General features: G+C 34.4%; 1 long non-coding RNA gene across 1 annotated transcript; it reads left to right on the top strand.

Moving 5' to 3' along the window:
- The first annotated feature begins 5,342 nt into the window (after positions 1-5,342).
- On the top strand, positions 5,343-6,888 carry LOC114291113 (uncharacterized). The gene is made up of 4 exons (XR_014334534.1): positions 5,343-5,510; positions 5,907-5,931; positions 6,017-6,268; positions 6,734-6,888. It is a non-coding gene; the product is annotated as an uncharacterized LOC114291113 (long non-coding RNA).
- Positions 6,889-18,212: the final 11,324 nt, after the last annotated feature.

Below are 18,212 nucleotides of genomic sequence, written 5' to 3'. Positions count from 1 at the left end.
CCCTATCTTCTATCCTTTTCCTATGAGACCCACTTGCAATTTCAATAAGGTGGCCACTGCTTTATGTGGTACATCTCGTCCTTGACTTCCCAGCTTGTTAATTAAGCAAAATGAGCTCTTACCCCAGTTTCGGTTACTTAACCTCATTGTGTGTGCCAACATTATCGTTACCACCCATAGCTCAGAAATCAATCAAGAACAAGGGTTTTTTTCTTCAGTGTATTGCTCAACATCGCTCTATTGATCTTGTCACTTTGATCATCCAGAAGATGGTTGCTGCGTATGAGCGTAACAACCTTGGTCTACCTTATGAGTGCGTCATTAACCGGCTTATCGCCAAGTTTGAGGTTCCCTCGTTTGACGAGGATGAGTTTGCTTCACCTTCCCGGCCTTTTACCAAAAAGATTGTCTCCCAGAGTCAGTCTCATGTTCGGGGAGTTTCTACTAGGGTGGGTCGTTCCGTTACAAGTACAGGTGATGCTGCTATGGCAAAGGAAGTTGAGTTTGATGCAGCTGCTGCTGGTGAGGCTATTGGTGTGGGGGAGCAGCCACCTCCAGTCCGTACTATCCGTGGCCAGCTCCACCATTTTGAGTAGTCTATTGTTTCTCGTTTTGATCGACTTGAGGGCCGCACGGATATTTTTGAGGCCAGGCTCACAGATCTAAAGACTACTGCCGATGCTCGGCTCACTGCGTTGGAGGCCTCTTCCAGGCGCATTGAGGAGTCTGTTGCACAGTCTTCTATTCATTTGTCTCAGATCCTGTCTTTTCTCCAGATACAGTCCTCGCCACAGTCTCAGCCGCTCGCTCCGTGATCATTGATGCCCAGACAAGCTTTTGGCTAGTTCTTTTCTTGTACAGATCTCATTTATTAGACTACTGTTTATCTTGTTTTTGTTCTCTCCCGGACAAAAAAGGGGAGTGGATATTAGTATATTGTTAGAATTTGAGACTAGCTTTTATACTTGTTGCATGCATATTGGATATTATTTGTGGATTTAGGAATGCTTTGGGAATATTTTAGGATTTTGGATGGTATACTTGTTACAGGCATTATTATTGATGGATGGGTATTATGTTTTTCAGATATCTTATATTTGGTTATTTATACAGTTCCACAGTTTTGGTTTGTTTGTGTGGTTGTTTCTTCAGGTAGATTGTTCAAAGAAATTGTTCAAGAATTGCATGGTCTTTGGTGGTTGTTTTTTTTGTTTTTGTTTTTGTTTTGTTTCTTTTTTTTGTTTTTTTTTTTTTTTTGATTTTTTTTTTTGTTTTTTTTGTGTGGTGGTTTTGTTAGGAAAATTGTTTAGAATGGTTTTATTTCAGGATTTGACAAAGGGGGAGATTGTTAGGACCTTTGTTTGTCAAAATCCGTGGAAAAACTATGTTATTAGTCGAGTTGTAATTTTCCAGTTTTTTTTCTTCCCGCTCAAGCGGGGAAAGGGCCGCTCGAGTGGAGTTTACATTCTCACAGTATTTTGTGTGTCTACAAAAATATTGGGTGATGTGTTTTTACGCTCAAGCATGGGATCTTCCGCTCAAGTGTGAACCCTGGTTTGGAACATGCGATATAGAGTCCCCGCTCGAGCGTCCATTCCTACGCTCGAGCGGACCACGCGATCTCTGCTTCTATAAATTCGCTTGTTGGTCCAACTCTAGGGTTACTTTTCCTAGATCTTCTTTAAGAGTCTTAGGGTTTCTTCTGGAGTTTTTTGTGAGTTTTCCTTGATGATTTGAGTGAGTATTAAAGTCATGTATTGATAAGCACATATCAAGGAGGTTGATTGGTTATATTCAAGAGTGTTCTTCGGTGGAATCCGGAGATTCAAGCGTAGAGTTTCAAAGGAGTTTGATACTATGCGTAGTCGTTGATTCGACAATAGAAGTTGTGGATTCAACTTCAGTCTAATCAATTCCAAGACGAAGGTTGCGGTGAAAGATATACAGAAGATTTGAAGACAAATTGGAAGCGTTTGGTTAATTTGTTTTTTTATCTTTGCAATCTTTCTTTCTTCAGTAGTAGATTGATTAGTAGTGTTTTTCCCGTGGTTTTTCTTATCACAATTGAAGGTGCTTCAATTGTGATTTTTCCACGTAAAAATCGTTTGTGTCGATTTATTGTTTTTCGAAAACAACAATGTAAATCACTTTCGTAAGTGCTTGATGATTTAGATTGTGTGTTTTGAATGATTGGGAATTAGAGTAATTAAATCTTGATCTAATCACGAATCACTTAGGATTTTCAAAATTTATTCTACATATGAACTTCACTAAACATTCATTCAATTTCCACCGTTCACATGCGTTCCCGACAAATTATGGTACACATTTTTTGAGTTCCAAGACTAATCCTTGTTATAATGATGGAGAAAAGAGAGAAATGGGTGGTAAAAAAATTTAGCACCAAGTAAAAGCTTGGTTTTGATTTAAAAAAAAAAAAGGTATAAGCTTGGTCAACAGTTGTAACCATAGATATGTGTGGTTAAGTTATGTAAACTATAGTGTTTTTTTTTTTTTTTTTTTTTTTAACGCAGGTATCCCCAACCCTCTGGTTTTTTTTTTTTTTCATGTAAACTATAGTTAATCTCTATGGTTTGATATTTTGTACACTTCTTAAGTCATCAAGCTGTGAGGAATCAATGTATAAATACTTGATGTTTTGCTGCTGAAAATCTACTATTCTTCTTGCCAAAGTCTGGTCAAGTTCTTGTTGTTTTGTTCAATTCTAATATTGAAACATTAACTTACATAGGCCTACACAAAAGGCTGCCATCTGGTATCAGATTTGTTGGTTTGTAGAAGCAATATCAGGTGCAAGGTGAAGAAAGAAAATCCTTAAAACTCCATGGCAGCCACAATTCCAATTTTTGATGATGAGAAGTACGAGTTTTGGAAAGTGAAGATGAAAACTCTATTGCTATCTATGGATTTGTGGGATACGGTAGAAAATGGGTACGATGATGAGACTGACAAGGAGAACCAAAAGAAGAATGCTGCAACGCTTTCTCTAATCCAGCGAGGCATCTCAGACGGGATGTTTAGAAAAATCATGAAAGCTAAAAAAGCGAAAGAAGCTTGGGACTTTCTTCAAAATGAATTTCAAAGAGATGGCAGGGTAATTTGAGTAGTCAAACTTCAAACACTAGCATTTACCATCTTTTTCCGTTTATAATTTAGTTTTTGTTTTTGTTCTTACAGCAAACTCGATCTAGTTATAAAAGACTCCCAGTACCCACAAACATCTCAAAATCGAAGGAAACCCATTTGATAGTGGCTATAATTATAGCAATGGTGACCTTCACAGCAGGTATTACCATGCCTGGTGGCTACATTAATGATAACAAAGACCCGAACCAAGGAATGGCAATTCTAACAAGAAAAGCAGCTTTCATAACTTTTGTGATAACAGATACCATTGCCCTGACATTATCCGTTTTTGCAGTGCTTACCCACCTCTATACTCTAACTGACCACCCGACTTCACTAAAGAAGCAACTTGGTTTAGCTTTTTGTCATACTTTTTATGCTCTGATTGCAATGTTGTTGGCATTCATTATAGGGGCATACGCTGTGTTAGCACCTTCAAGCCTTTCTATTTTAGTTTGTGTAATCCATTCCATTCTTTTGTTCATTTACCTGTTTTACATTATGTACCTCTTACCTTGAGACATTATGTACCTCCTACCTCAAGCGAGACTTTATGTGTAATCTCTCTCTCTCTCTCTCTCTCTCTCTCTCTCTCTCTCTCTCTCTCTCGGGAAATCACTCTATCTATTGTTTATGTTTTGGGATTTGTCGATTTGAGCTCTGATGAGTGCATCCAATCTGTATCACTTTCAGTAATTATTTAAATAAAATCTATGCTTATTGTTCCATTGGTTTGCACGTAAAATAAAGATACCAAAAGTCCCTCACAAAAATTTTAAAAAATAATAATAATTGTATGACTACTAGATATGTTTAGAGGCTCTTGATACTATTTAGTAAAGTTCTCACTGACACTTTGAGATCAAAGAGAATTTTGAACACAATGGCCTTATTTGGAAATTTGGATATTTTAGTTGGTTGTTTAATTTTTTTGGCTATATTAACCTGACTAAAATAGTTGTGTTTAGAAAGTTAGTTGGTTTTTTTGTAGTTGATTTGATAGATTAAATGTGACATTTTGTCTTATTAACTATTTTAATCTATTTTGTCTTTTAGTGAGTTATTTTAACTTACCCCTCTTTCTAAAAATGTAATGATGAACCTAATCAGTTTTTGTAAATGCAGTGTGTAATAAAATGAGGAGGTCAAAAATCAACAATTTTAACCATCATAAAGAAGATTCATAAAATCATCTACGGGTCACTACAGGAAAAAGGGGATATGGTGGCTTTTTTTTAACGATGTTTTTTTAAACATCACTGTTATTAGTATTTAACGGTGTTTTATAAACGCCGCATATTCTATTAGACAAAACGGCACCGTTTTGTAATGGGAAAACGCCTCCAAATGCAGTAGCCACACGCGCCTCCTTTTGTGAAACCTTACTTTAAATCAGAACCCTCTCTAATCATTTCGATCAAAGATTCAAAACTCTCTCTCTCTCTCTCTCAACCCTTATACGCACACATCTCTCTCTCCCTCTCAACCCTCTGTAAGCTCCATCAAAGATTCAGATCGAAGCTCCATCGAAGATTCAGATCGAAGCTCCATCGAAGATTCATACCTAAGCTCCATCGAAGATTCAGATTGAAGCCCCATGGAAGCGATTTCGAAGCTGCACCAGCAAGGTAGCGAGCTCCATCGTCTCATTTGCAAAGATTCAGCGATTCAGTGATTTCCAGAAGCTCAGATCTGAACTCTGACCCCTCGATTACTCGCATTTCAAGCTCCAATGGCGGCGAATAGTCTACTTTGTTTCTGAACTTTAATCAGTACTCTCTCTCTCTCTCTTCTCGGTTTGTTCATGTAGACAAATTATCCTTTTGTTTGACTGCATTTGTACATGCTATTAGTTGGCTGTAGTTTCTCTCTAGCTCGAAACTGCTGTTTGATTTGGATGTCCCGTGGAGTTGAATATGTACATTTTGAGTTTCTAGGGCTTTTGGAGCTTGTTGAGCTGCGCGGTCTCCTCTCTCTCTCTCTCTCTCTGTGCACTGTTTTGAGAGGGAGAGAGAAAGAGAGAAAAATGGCAGCACCTGAAGCTCCTATTTGCTACGTCGGAATTGTGAGAAAGTCTGCCGCTTTCCGTCTCATGAAAAAAATGGTTAGTTCTCTCTCTCTCTCTATATATATATATAGCCAGTATAAGATTACCAAAAAAAAAATAAATTTTGAAATTTCAGAACACAGTTGCTTCAGTTCAGGTTTGAATCTGTATGTATGTGTAATGTGTGTGTTCGATGAATTTTGATGGTGTGGAGATGGAATTGTGTTATAGGGGTGGGAAGAAGGCGAAGGGCTTGGGAAAGAGAAGCAAGGGATCAAAGGATATGTCAGGGTTAAGGACAAACAAGACACTGCAGGTTCTTTTTTCGCTCTGATTTTTGTTTATTTATCAAATTCATCCTCTATTTTGTTGCCTAGAACAGAGAGTTCTTTTTCTTTTATTTTCTTAATTGTGTTATGAATCAAAGGAGCTAATAAGGTTAAACTTGTTGTGGTATGAGTTTTTCATTTATTAGAAGAATAAGAACAGTTCAAGACATATAGAGCAGTTTGACAGTTTAAAAATTACAATAGGTATTGGTGTAGATGAACCCAAAAATAATTGGGCGTTTGATACATCACAGTTTGACAACATCCTAAAGAGATTGAAAGTGGTAATTCTCACATTTATCTTCGAATTAGATTTAATAAGCTTTAAAAAAAAATTGTTCTTATGTTTTTCTGTCTGTAAATCTTTCTTTTTATTTTTGCAGCAAGCAGCAGAAATCAAGGATGAAGGTACATCAAGATGAAAATGAATTTAGATTGCACTTAATAATATCATGATAGTTTGATGTGGATCCTCTTTGTATGCATCTTGCAGCTGTTGAAAAGGATGATGTTCAAGATGTTGATACTGAACCACAGAGACTAATACAGTTGTCAAGTCTACTTGGCCCCAAGGAAGGTCAATATGGTTGCCCACATCAATGCTAGATCATTTTTTTTTTTTTTTGAAATTTATGTACTTGTTTATTTTTGTTTCCTTCTTTAATAATCACCAGGTATAAGAAGAGAGAGAGAGAGGGGGAAACTTGTCCATGCATATTCTTCCGAGGATCTTGGAGGAATACTTGTGAGTTACTAACCTTTGTAATTTAGGCCCTTCTATTTTCATTTTATAGAGTTGATTGAAAAATTTTCGGAGCTCTTTTCTTCACTCTCATGAATGTATTGTTTAACGGGTTGACAGAGGTTGCATTGACTATTTCGAGGCTTCCTGTATTCTATAAATTGAGGGATTTCTTATTCTATCCTCCATGGGCTTTCGGGTTGCCAATTTGGGTCCTCAGTATACCCCTCTCCTTAGTGGAATCAGTGATATGGATCAGTCTTACATACTACACAATTGGGTTTGCTCCAGACACCAGCAGATAGTAGTGGTCTGCGTGTTCTTGGTTTCGCGTGATAGTTTTTCATGTTTATACTTTTGCTTACCAACTTAAATTCTTCATTAGAAATTTATTCTTCCTACTCTGCATTTAGTGGTCACTTGAACCTGATAATTTATTCACTGACAAATACTCACCATCTGATTCAGGTTTTTCCAGCAGTTATTGGCATTGTTCAGTATACATCAAATGTCTCTCTCTCTCTTTCGCTTTGTTGCTGTAGTGGGAAGAAAGCTGGTTGTTGTATGCACTTTAGGAACCTGCACATTGATAATGAATATTCTGCTTGGAGGATTTATAGTTGCCCAAAGTAGGCTGTCTGATTTCTATTTTCACTTTGAGCCTATCTTGAATTAGAATGAGCTTTTAATTTACCAATATTTATACCACATTGTTGAATATTGCTTGACATTTAGCCAAGTAAGTTGTTGATTCTTTCATGTGATTGTTTATATATTCGATGATCAAAGCACTACATCTACAACCATTCATTTCCTTTTGTGCCCGCAAATGACATTGAGCCATTTATGATATGGGGCTATTATATTTCTCTAGTGATGTATGGACAAAATGCTTTAGTCATTAATGAATTTCTTGACCAAAGATGGAGCGCCGTAAGTTCTCTTTTACTGTTTGCATAGTATCTTTACATTCTCAAAATTCTGAACATTTTTCTTATTGCAGCCTAATCCAGACCCCCGAATTCATGCACCTGCAGTTGGGAAAGTCCTTCTCAAGTCTAGAGGCTTCTTCACGGATGACTACATGTTTTGGGTTTGTGTTGGAGCACTCTTGAGGTTTTCTCTTCTCTTCAACATTTTATTTATTGCAGCATTGACTTTTTTGAACCGTAAGCTATCTCATCTAGTCATTTGGTTCAGATATTTTTATTTGAAAATGGATTTCCTTCGTTGGAAGTAGATTTCCAGGCTTAACAACCATGTTCTGGATGTTCTACATCAGCTCGTAGTGATTCAAAATCTATAGTCTTGGATAAAGATGTTAGAGAGAAGAATAAGAAATCATGTGGATGAATGACCTCTGAAGGTTTGAGCCTTTACCTTTGTCTCTTTTGATCTTTACTTAATGATCTCGTCTTCTATTTCTCTTGTTGCCAATTAAGTTAAAACATGTAGGTCACTAGTTACTCCTTTATCACCTTTCTTTTCCATTTTAAAGTTCATGGCAAGTTGAATTGCATTGTGTGTGTAATGATGTCAATGAAGTGGGGAAACCAGATATCCTAAGAGGAATTAAGAAAACAACAACAGGAATAGGTTTTTCAAAAGGATATCTTGTTTTAAATCAGATCTAAGCAGCGCAAAAACAAAACCAATTTTTGAATACAGAAGTAAAGATAAATTTTTGTGAGACTTTTGAGCATAAAAAAAAGCTAGCTTTCTTTTTTAGTTCTTTTTCTTAGGTTGTAACGAGCACATGACATGACATTAATCGATCCCTGTTGTGTAAAAAATGATCTACTGATCTTAATTTTGAAATCTTCTGATTGATTTTATAGGTTTTGATATGACGGTGAGAAATGCTTCACGGGGTACTGACTCAAGTGTTGGTGTCACTGATCATGCACCTAGAAAAGGAATGCTTTTTCCCCTCCAACCCCTTTCACTCGCATTCAATCATATCAACTACTATGTGAATATGCCCACTGTGAGTCATTCTAAGTAGTTTGTTTTCTAGTGCTTATGTTGATAAATTTATGTTTCTCTTTTATCTTTATCTTTTTTCTAATTTAAGAAACATGATATATAGGGTAGCGAAACACCATTCCATTCTGATATAAGAAACATGATATCTGCTGAATTACCTGACATACTAATTTCTTGTGAGTGAAAAAAAACCCTTATTTATCCGGTAGGTTGCAACCATTTCCTTCCTAGTGTTGCTAGAAAACGCTAATACCTTAGCAAATCAAATTACATTTTGAAACACACGTTCTGGAACATGGTACACTTTGTTCCAAAATGGTAAATTTAGTGATCCGAAGCAATGTCAAAAGTTATTTTCTAATATATTTTTCTTAAAATGTTACCTTAAGAGGAAAAATAAATCAAATATAATGAAATGAAATTGAAGGTGAGTGAAGTTTTGACATTATGATCATAGAAATATTTTACTACATTTTTATTGGATGCCTAATAGTTAAAAGATAATTACTATTGAAGTACCTTAAATTCTTATCGTGTAATCTATACAAGTCTACCCCTATCCTATCACATTTTAGAGCACGTGGTTTGCAACGTTCCCGTTCCCATGTACCGGAATGATCCACGTTCCAGGTAAGCTATTGTCGCATTGCAACATATAAGTTCTTTCACTTGGTTTTAAATGGTTAGACTATCTTTTATTTCTCGTTTTTTCAGTGAACAACTTACCAATGCCACATATTAAGTTTTACTTTGGTTTTCTCCAAAAACAAATATAATGTGATGATATGAACTTTTTAAATTTAGACTACTTGAATGAGTTGAAATTTTAACTTCTTTTTTTTCACCCGGAAATGAAAAGTCAGGGAATTGGAGAGGATCGTCTTCAACTGCTAAGAGATGTAAGTGGTGCTTTCAGACCAGGTATATTGACAGCTCTTGTGGGTGTTAGTGGTGCTGGAAAGACCACATTGATGGATGTATTAGATGTAAGTGGTGCTTTCAGCTCTTGTTTTTTTTTTTTTAAATCACAATCATTTATTTTCTTTTTTCAAACTCATTTATATGTTATTTTTCACTTCGCTATTCGAATGGGGCCTAAATGGTGTATTGGTAATTTTGTTATACTAGATGATGAATAGTTTTTTGTTTTTTTTTGGTGGATTTGCATTATATAAACCCAATAGCAGTGATTTGGTTTTAAATACTTGTCAAAAACAAAGGAATACATTACTTAACATGGACTATAGTTTTATCATAGTTTTGTGCTGAATTTTCATGTTTTTTCTTTTTCTAGTTGCTTCAAAGTTATTGTACTCAAAGATTTTGGATTTTGAATTAGGTTATAATGCTACTGGTGCAAAACCATTTTAGGTGGTATTTGATCTCATTTTACTGCTAACCATTGGTTTTTTTAGTTTTGGTTCAAATGAGTCACTTTTAAAAGTTGTGATTGGCTATATGAATGCATTTTTTATGTTTTTACTGTATGTGTTCAGCATCTGAGAATGCTTTCAAAGGAATTCTGACCAGTCTCCCCAAGGCAGGAGGTGGTGAGTTTGGAAAGTTCTATAGCCTACCAGCACTGAATGATCCAAGGATTGGTAATTTTCTTACTATCTTTTTGATGTTTTGATCAATATAAATTTTTTTTTTTTGGTTCCTTTGCTGATATTCACTGCATGAATAAATATAAGTTGCTCATAAAAGGAAAAAAAAAATTGAAAAAAGGGAAAAGAAAGAAAGAAAGAATAAGTAAATTACCTTTTATTTTAAAGTCAGTTGCCAACTTGCCATGTTGCATAAGATTTTATTTTTATTTGAAATGATTTCTTCTTTCCCTGTTTCATTGTAGTTTTATGTATAAATTTGAGCCATTTTTGATATTGTTTTTGGATTCCCAACTAAAATTGATTATATTTATATAATAAGTCATAAGATTTATATAGAGCAATGAAATCTTTGCTTAAATATACTTTTTAAGACACTTTCTCAATTTGATAAGGTTATACACATTCTAAAAGAAAAAATATGTTAAAGACCCTTCAGAAGTCTTGCCTAATTTGATGAGTGCGAGTTAGATCAAATGCCCTCTAAATTTGTTTATGCTATGAAAGCATTATTTATTTAATTTTACATGATTCTCATGTGTCTGTATTGTCTTTGGGTATGCCCGTTTCTTTATATGTATTTAGTGCTTCTTGGTTTGTGATAAAATCTTCTTCTTAGTGCTTCTTCAAGTTTTAAGTACTGTTTACAAATATTGGGTACAAATTCTTCAATTTGTGTTTATTTTGGTGAATCTGATTGCAGTTTATGTTCTGATGCAGGCATGTAGACCAGTGAAGAATACGACTTTAATGCTAAGACATGATTTTTGGATATATGTTAATTTGTGGTTAATGTTAAAACATGATTTTTGGATTTTGGATATGTTAATTTTGTGGATAATGGTGATTAGATATTAATTGAATGAGAAAGTGAATTAATGCTTCATTACAACTATTTGAATGGGAGTTATTATTTTATATTACTGCTATTACAGGTATTTTTTTAGTTCAATCAAATAAAATTAGCACAATTTCAAAAAAAAAAAAAAAAGGGATATGACGGCGTTTCTACAAATGCCTCTTAAACCCTACTCACTAATGGCCATATTTTAAAAAAAGATATGACAGCGTTTTTTCAAAACGTTGCTAAATATCGTCAGTGACGTCAGCGTGTGTTTAGTAGGCCATTTCGTAGCGTTTTTAAACGCCGCCTATACCAATATCACGACGTTTTTAAAACGTCACAAAGCTATAGCGACGGCCGCGTCCTCGGCGTTTGGTGCTAAGCGCCGCAAAAAGAATTAGCGGCGTTTTTGACACTTATAGCGGCGTTTTTTAAACGCCACTAAAAGTCTGTTTTCCAATAGTGGGTGGAAATAGTGTATCGACAGCCTAACTTTTATCATAATAGCTCATAACTTCCACCAATTTAATTAGGACACAATTAAAAGACAATTGATTTTGGTTATACATTGACATGCTAAATGGGGCTGGTAAGTATTTTTTATGAGGTGACACATTATCAATCACATATTTGATGCATGCCATGCTATACACTCTATTTATAGGATGTGTCCCATTAAAAGACTCATTATAAAATTATTCTTGAGGGTGCAACATATTTCTTTCCCTTCCCCCCCCCTTCCTTCACCCAAAAAAGAAAAATAATAAGGGTAAATTATAGGGGCACTTACCATTCAGTCCTATTAATTACACTTATTTATCTACAGGTCGTAACTGATAAATTTATTATTATAAAAACAAGAGACTGATAAATTTATTACTATAAATTTATTTATACAAACAAAGAGACTGATAAATTTATCACTTGATAAATTTATCAATCGGACTTAATGGGTAATAAGTCTCAAAAGTAGAACCTATTGGTAATTTTCCTAAATTTTATATTGGTAGTCTCTGCATTTTGACTTTTATGTCATTTTGACCCATGCAATTTTAATTAATCTAATTTTGACTGTTAATTTTAGATTTTATATCAATTTAGTGCAATTGATAACTTTGATTAGGATTTTTGAAAAAAAAAAATTATCACTAAATTGGCTGAGATTAACTCATTAAGTTAAACAAATTTATAATTTTTCTTATTAAAGCATAACATGTCATTTATGTACACATTTTCCATTAAAAATATTACTCATTGTAATTAATTAGATCAAATTGAAATAAAATCATAAATTAAGTACCAAAATTGAGTTAATTAAAATTAGAGGAATTAAAATGACACAAAGTTAAAAATATGGAGACTATCGGTGTAATTTATCTAACAAAACAAATTTAACAGAAGACAAGGATTGTCATTTTCAAAATATACTCCGCTACATATATTACGCCCTCGATGCTATTTATTTAATCAAATTTTCACTTAAACATTGAAATCAAATACAATTTTAAGCTCTATACATAATGATCAGTTTCTGAAAGCAATGTAAGAACATAAGGAGATCAAAAATCAACAATTAACCAGGCTATGTATCTTTGATTTGATGTTGTGGCTAGCAAGTTTAAAGATCATTTATCTATCTCAAATGAATAACAGTACCTATGCCATCAAGAAGATTCATGACATGATGTACTAGCGGAAATAGTGTATCTCATTCGAGCATTTTGGAATTTGGTTTTATTACCCTGTTTGGTTTGAAAAAATTTTAAATAGTTTTTTTAGTTTTCAATCTGTATTTTATTAATTTTAGTGAAATTTTTCAATATTTTAATTATTACTTTTTTAATTTTTTTTTAGATTTACTTAATCTAGGTACATTTAAAAAGTATTAGATTTGTGATTTTTTTTTTAAATTTACAAAATACAAAAAAAAAGAAGAGAGTACATTTTCATTTTTTTTATATATTTTTACTGTTTAGATCCATTTAATCTAGATACACTTAAAAAGTACAGATTTGTAAAAACATCTTTAAAAAATTTACTAAATACAATACAAAAAAAGTTTTGTTTTTATTGGATTTTTTTTTTATTTCACAAATTGTGTCCTTTTCAAGTATATATAAATTAAGTGGATCTTGAAAGAATGATTAATTTGTCACTTCAGTCAATTTGTCACGCTTAAGTAGTGTTTGGTTCATTGAAATTAATCAGAATAAAATGATTATTTTATCAAAATATTCATTCACATGTTTAGTTAGACTAAAAATATAATAACAAATGGATTATCAATGGAATTATCTTTGACTTTTTAACTTTTTTTCAACTTGTCAAACTTGACCTAAACTTCAAACAAGGCCTAAGCATGACGAAGGGTACTTCTTTCATATCCAAGTTCAAGTCTCACCATTGTATCTCTTTTTCCATTCCAACTGTTAACAGGCATTGGATCACTTCAATCAATTTGTCAGGCTTAAGTAGTCTCTGGTTCATTGAAATTAATCAGAATGAAATGATTATTTTATCAAAATATTCATTCACATATTTAGTTAGACTAAAAATATAATAACAAATGGATTATCAATGGAATTATCTTTCACTGTGTTAAGGGAATGATCATTCCATAAAAATGCTCAAAGAATTACCATTTCATTCTATTTCATTTCATTTCAATGATTCAAATAGAGCATTAGTACTAAATTTTTATATCTACTAATAACTTTAGAGATCTTGAGCAAAATTTAAAAGTGCTTTTTTTTTAATATTTAAAATTTATTTATTTAATTTTTTAGATAGAATAGAAATTGAGGCATTTTTTTATAAATCCTATTTAGCTTGTTTAGTTTCACTTTTCAGGATTTACTTTTTAGAAAATTAATTTTTTTTTTGTTTTTACTGAATTTTTTTAATATTTTAAGTATTTTTTTTTAAATTGTTTAGATACACCTAACATAAATACACTTAAAGTATAATATTTGTGAAAATTTTATTTAATAAATTCACTAAACACCAAAAATACAAAAAAAAAAAGAAATGAAAATTTAGTATATTTTCATAGTCTTGCATATTTATTAATTTTTTTAAATAGTTTTTTTTTACAAATATTTAACTTTTTAGATATATCTCGGTATGATGCATCTTAAAAGGGAAAAAAAAAATTAAATTGCTTAAAATTTTAAGGGTAAATTACACTGACACCCCTAAGATTTCTGTTTAATACAGATCTCCCCCCCCCCAAACATTTGAAAAATTGCATTTCTCTACTTGAATTTGTAATCTCATTACAAATTGTTCAATGGATTGCTGATGTCATGCCTTAAAATTTTCTAAATGACCATGCTACCCTTTTTCTACCATTTCTTCTTCTTATTATCAGGATTATATTTTATAATTTTTCATCATTAAATTTTACCTGAACAAATTTTTATTAAGTGATGGCATACAAACATAAATTTTATATAAAATTTTCAAACATAATGATATAATTTAATGGTGACCTTTCACTTTAAAACAAAACGCCCATAAACATGATTTATTTTTACAACAATATTGCTATCACAATATGTTTATGATATTTTTTTGTATAAATATTTATATACTAATATAATTTTTTTCATTTTTATTTCTACCATTATATCTAGATTTGATCAATTTAGTCTAAAAATATTTAAAAAATATAAAATTCGTATAAAAAAAACTTTGAAAAGTCTATTGAATACAACAAAATAAGATAATATATTGAATTTTTATATTCTTTTTTTTTTGTATTTGGTGAATTTAAAAAAAAAATCACGAAATATTATACTCTTAAGTATATTTAGATTAGATGTATCTAAAAAATAAAAATTGAAAATAACCTAAAATATTAAAAAAAATCATTGAAAATTAAAAAAACACGAAAAATTAAAAAAACTTAATTTTTTGTGTGAGTTAAACTAAAAGAGATGATTGTTATTTCTCTTGAAATGACATGAACAAAATATCTGTATTATTTTATATGTATAAAGGCTAAAGGATAAATATGTTATTTTAATCTGACAGAAGGTAAGTGTAATTTTTTTAATGTGAGAGGAGATCTGTATTAAATAGAAGCCTCGAAAATGTTAGTGTAATTTACCAAAATTTTAAAAATATTCACTAAAAGTAAAAAATACAAAAAATAAAAAATAAAAAATTCAATTTAAAAAAAATTAAAACCAAACATTACTTATGGTATATTCCAATGACATGCAATCTTTTTTCTTATTTTTTAATTAATCGCATAGGTAGGCTATGGTGAGGTTTGCGTTAAGAGGCATCTCTTAGTGGGGATGTGCCCCCTCATTCGCTAGGAGTCCGGATCCTCGGCCGCACAATCCTGCCACCATCCCTGTGGCACCCCCAAAATGACGTCGTTTTGGGGGAAATTTCAATTTAAAAAAAAAAAAACAAAACAGAAACCAGAGGGGAAGAAGAGAGAGAGGATGAAAAGGGGCCAAAATCAAACCCACCCTAACTCTTTACACAAACCCAAATGAAGTTTGTCTCCCTCTCAAAGAGAGAGGAGAAGAAGAAGTATGTTGATCTGGGTTTCATCATCATGAGTCGAAAACTGTTTATTTGGACTATTGGGACTATCCTAGCCGTTGGTTTTCTTGCTGTGTTCATCATCCTGATCGTCAAAACTGTTCCCCGCCACCACCGTCCTCAACCACCGCCGGACAATTACACCATCGCTCTCAACAAAGCCCTCATGTTCTTTAATGCCCAGAGATGTGAGTCAAAATCTCATTATCTATGTTTTGATTATATTCATCTTGATTTCCATCAAATTGAAAGAAAACCCAATTCAAATCTTTTATCTTTTAACAATTTCATTAAACTTTGAGTGAAAATGAGGTTGTTGCAAATTGGATGAAAGATTTGACTCATACCTATTTTGATGAATTGTTTGGTGAAAACTTGATCACACTCACCTCTTGCTGTATCACCTTTTTTTTTTTTTTTAAAATAAAAAACCCATATTTAACCATCTCAAATCTTTTATCTTTTAACAATTTCAAATGTTTTATCTTTTAAACCAAACCCATCTGGTTTGCTTGGATCTGCTCCCTTCTGGTTTTCTAGCTCGGATCAAACCCAGATTTAACAATTTCAAATCTTTTATCTTTTATCTTTTATCTTTTCTTCTCCCTTCTTGTTTTCTTGCTCGGATCAAACCCATCTTCCTTCCTTCTTCTCCTCTCTCTTCTTCCCCTCTGGTTTCTGTTCTGTTTTTTTTTTTTTTTTTTTAAATTAAAATTTCCCCCAAAACGACGTCGTTTTGGGGGTGCCGCAGGAATGGCGGCAGGATTGTGCAGCTGAGGATCCGAACTCCCTTGGCTAGCGTTTCTGAACGATGGTTATCATAATTAAATAAATATAATTTTATCTTTAGTTTTTTTTATTTTTTTATTTTTTTTATGTGAACATTTTAATTGATTTTATGTTATGTTCCAATGAGGTGCAATCGTCTTTCTTATTTTTTAATTAATCGCATTGGTAGGCTATGACGAGGTTTGCGTGAAGAGGCATCTCTTAGACCATCTCCAACGGTGAACCAAATTTAGTATCAAATTTGAATTTGATGAAAAAAGTCACTTTTTTTGCTCAAATGGTTTTACCAAACCGATATCAAACTGAGAATGGAGCAAATTTTTCATCAAATTGAGAATCTGCGTGGGCCTTCACCAATTCACTGTGCTGTAACGTTGCAAGTGGGGCCACGGTCAACCTGCTAGACGTCCGGCCAGTCGACCAACCGGTCGACCAGTAAAAGGTTCAAATAGTTCAAACATTCAGGTTCAAATAAGTAAAAAAATAAAAAAATAAAAATATATATTTGCTTTACTGGTTGACTGACCGGTCGACCCCTGCCTTTGATCACAACCATTTGAGCAGCCTATATCAAATTGAGAAAATGGTCCTTTTTTTTACTCAGATTTGATGAAAAAAAAGGTTAACCATTAGAGATGCTCTTAGTGGGGATGTGGCCCCCTCATTGGCTAGTGTTTCTAAATGATGGTTATCATAATTAAATAAATCTAATTTTATCTTTAGTTTTTTTTTTTTTATGTGAATATTATAATTGATTTTAATAATAGCATGGCTTCCAATAATCCTGGCATGATTTTTGACATTATAAATTTGATTATATATGATATGTCAACATTAACAATAACAAATATACTTTGAATTGGACAGCACTACAAGAAATATGAGTTTTGGTGACGTATTTTTAACAACGTTTTTTAAAATGCCACTGTTCTTAATATTTAATGACGTTTTGTAAACGTCATATTTTTTTTTAATTAAAACCATGTCGTTTCATGAATAAAAGAAGTTTATAAGGTGCCGTTTGGTAACACTTACGTTTTCAGTTTTCTATTTATATTTACAAAAATTTTAAAAACTCAAATAAAAACTTGTTTGGTAAATTTTTGATTTATAAATCAGTGATCTCAGTTTATAAATTTGGCCAAAAAATGTAAACTCAAAAAATGTGTTTTCGTTTTGAGTTTTGAGTTTTTTTTTTTTACCACCCAACACTAGCCACCACCCACCACCATTTTCCACCACCGTCTTCCGTCACCACCACCCACCTCCCACCACCACTTGCCATCACCACTCACCACCCACCGGCCACCACCATCCACCTACCACCCACCAGCCACCACCCACCTGCCGCCCACTCGCCACCACCACACACTCCTCGCCGCTACCACCACCACCACCCACCACCCACCTGCCATCCACCCGTCGCCACCCACCAGCTGCCATTACTATCCACCGCCCGCCACTACCACTCACCACCCACCTGCCACCACCATCCACCACCAGCCACAACCCACCTGCCACCCACTCGCCACCACCACCCACTCCTCGCCACCACCACCACCACCACCACCACCCACCACCCATTCACTCGCCACCACCCACTGCCCGCCACTATCCACCGCCCGCCACCACTATCCACCGCCCACCTGCCACCACCATCCACCACTCGCCACCACCAGCCACCTGCTACCTACCACGCACCTGCCACCACCACCCGCCACCCACCTGCCACCACCACCCACTATCCACTCACTACCACGCACCACCCGCCACCGTCACCCACCCACCCACCACCACCACCACCTGCCACCTACCCACCACCACCCGCCATCTGCCATCCATCCGCCACCACCACCCACTACCCGCCACCACCACCGCCACTACCGCCATCACCCACTCGTTACCACCCACCACCCGGCACCCACCCACCCACCCACCCACCATCACCACCCGCCACCTACCTGCCACTACCACCCACCCCCCACCACCCGCCATCCGCCATCCACCTGCCACCACCACCCACCACCCGCCACCACCACCACTACCACCCACTTGCTACCACCCGCCACTGCCACCGTCACCCACCCACCCACCACCACCACCCACCCGCCATCCGCCACCCACCTGCCACCATCACCTACCATCCTCCACCACCACCCAC

This window comes from Camellia sinensis, chromosome 7, assembly GCF_055761805.1.
Source record: "Camellia sinensis isolate YWXY chromosome 7, ASM5576180v1, whole genome shotgun sequence".
Lineage (NCBI taxonomy): Eukaryota > Viridiplantae > Streptophyta > Magnoliopsida > Ericales > Theaceae > Camellia > Camellia sinensis.
Note: the sequence above shows the minus strand (reverse complement) of the source record. Positions and strands in the feature narration are given on the sequence as shown.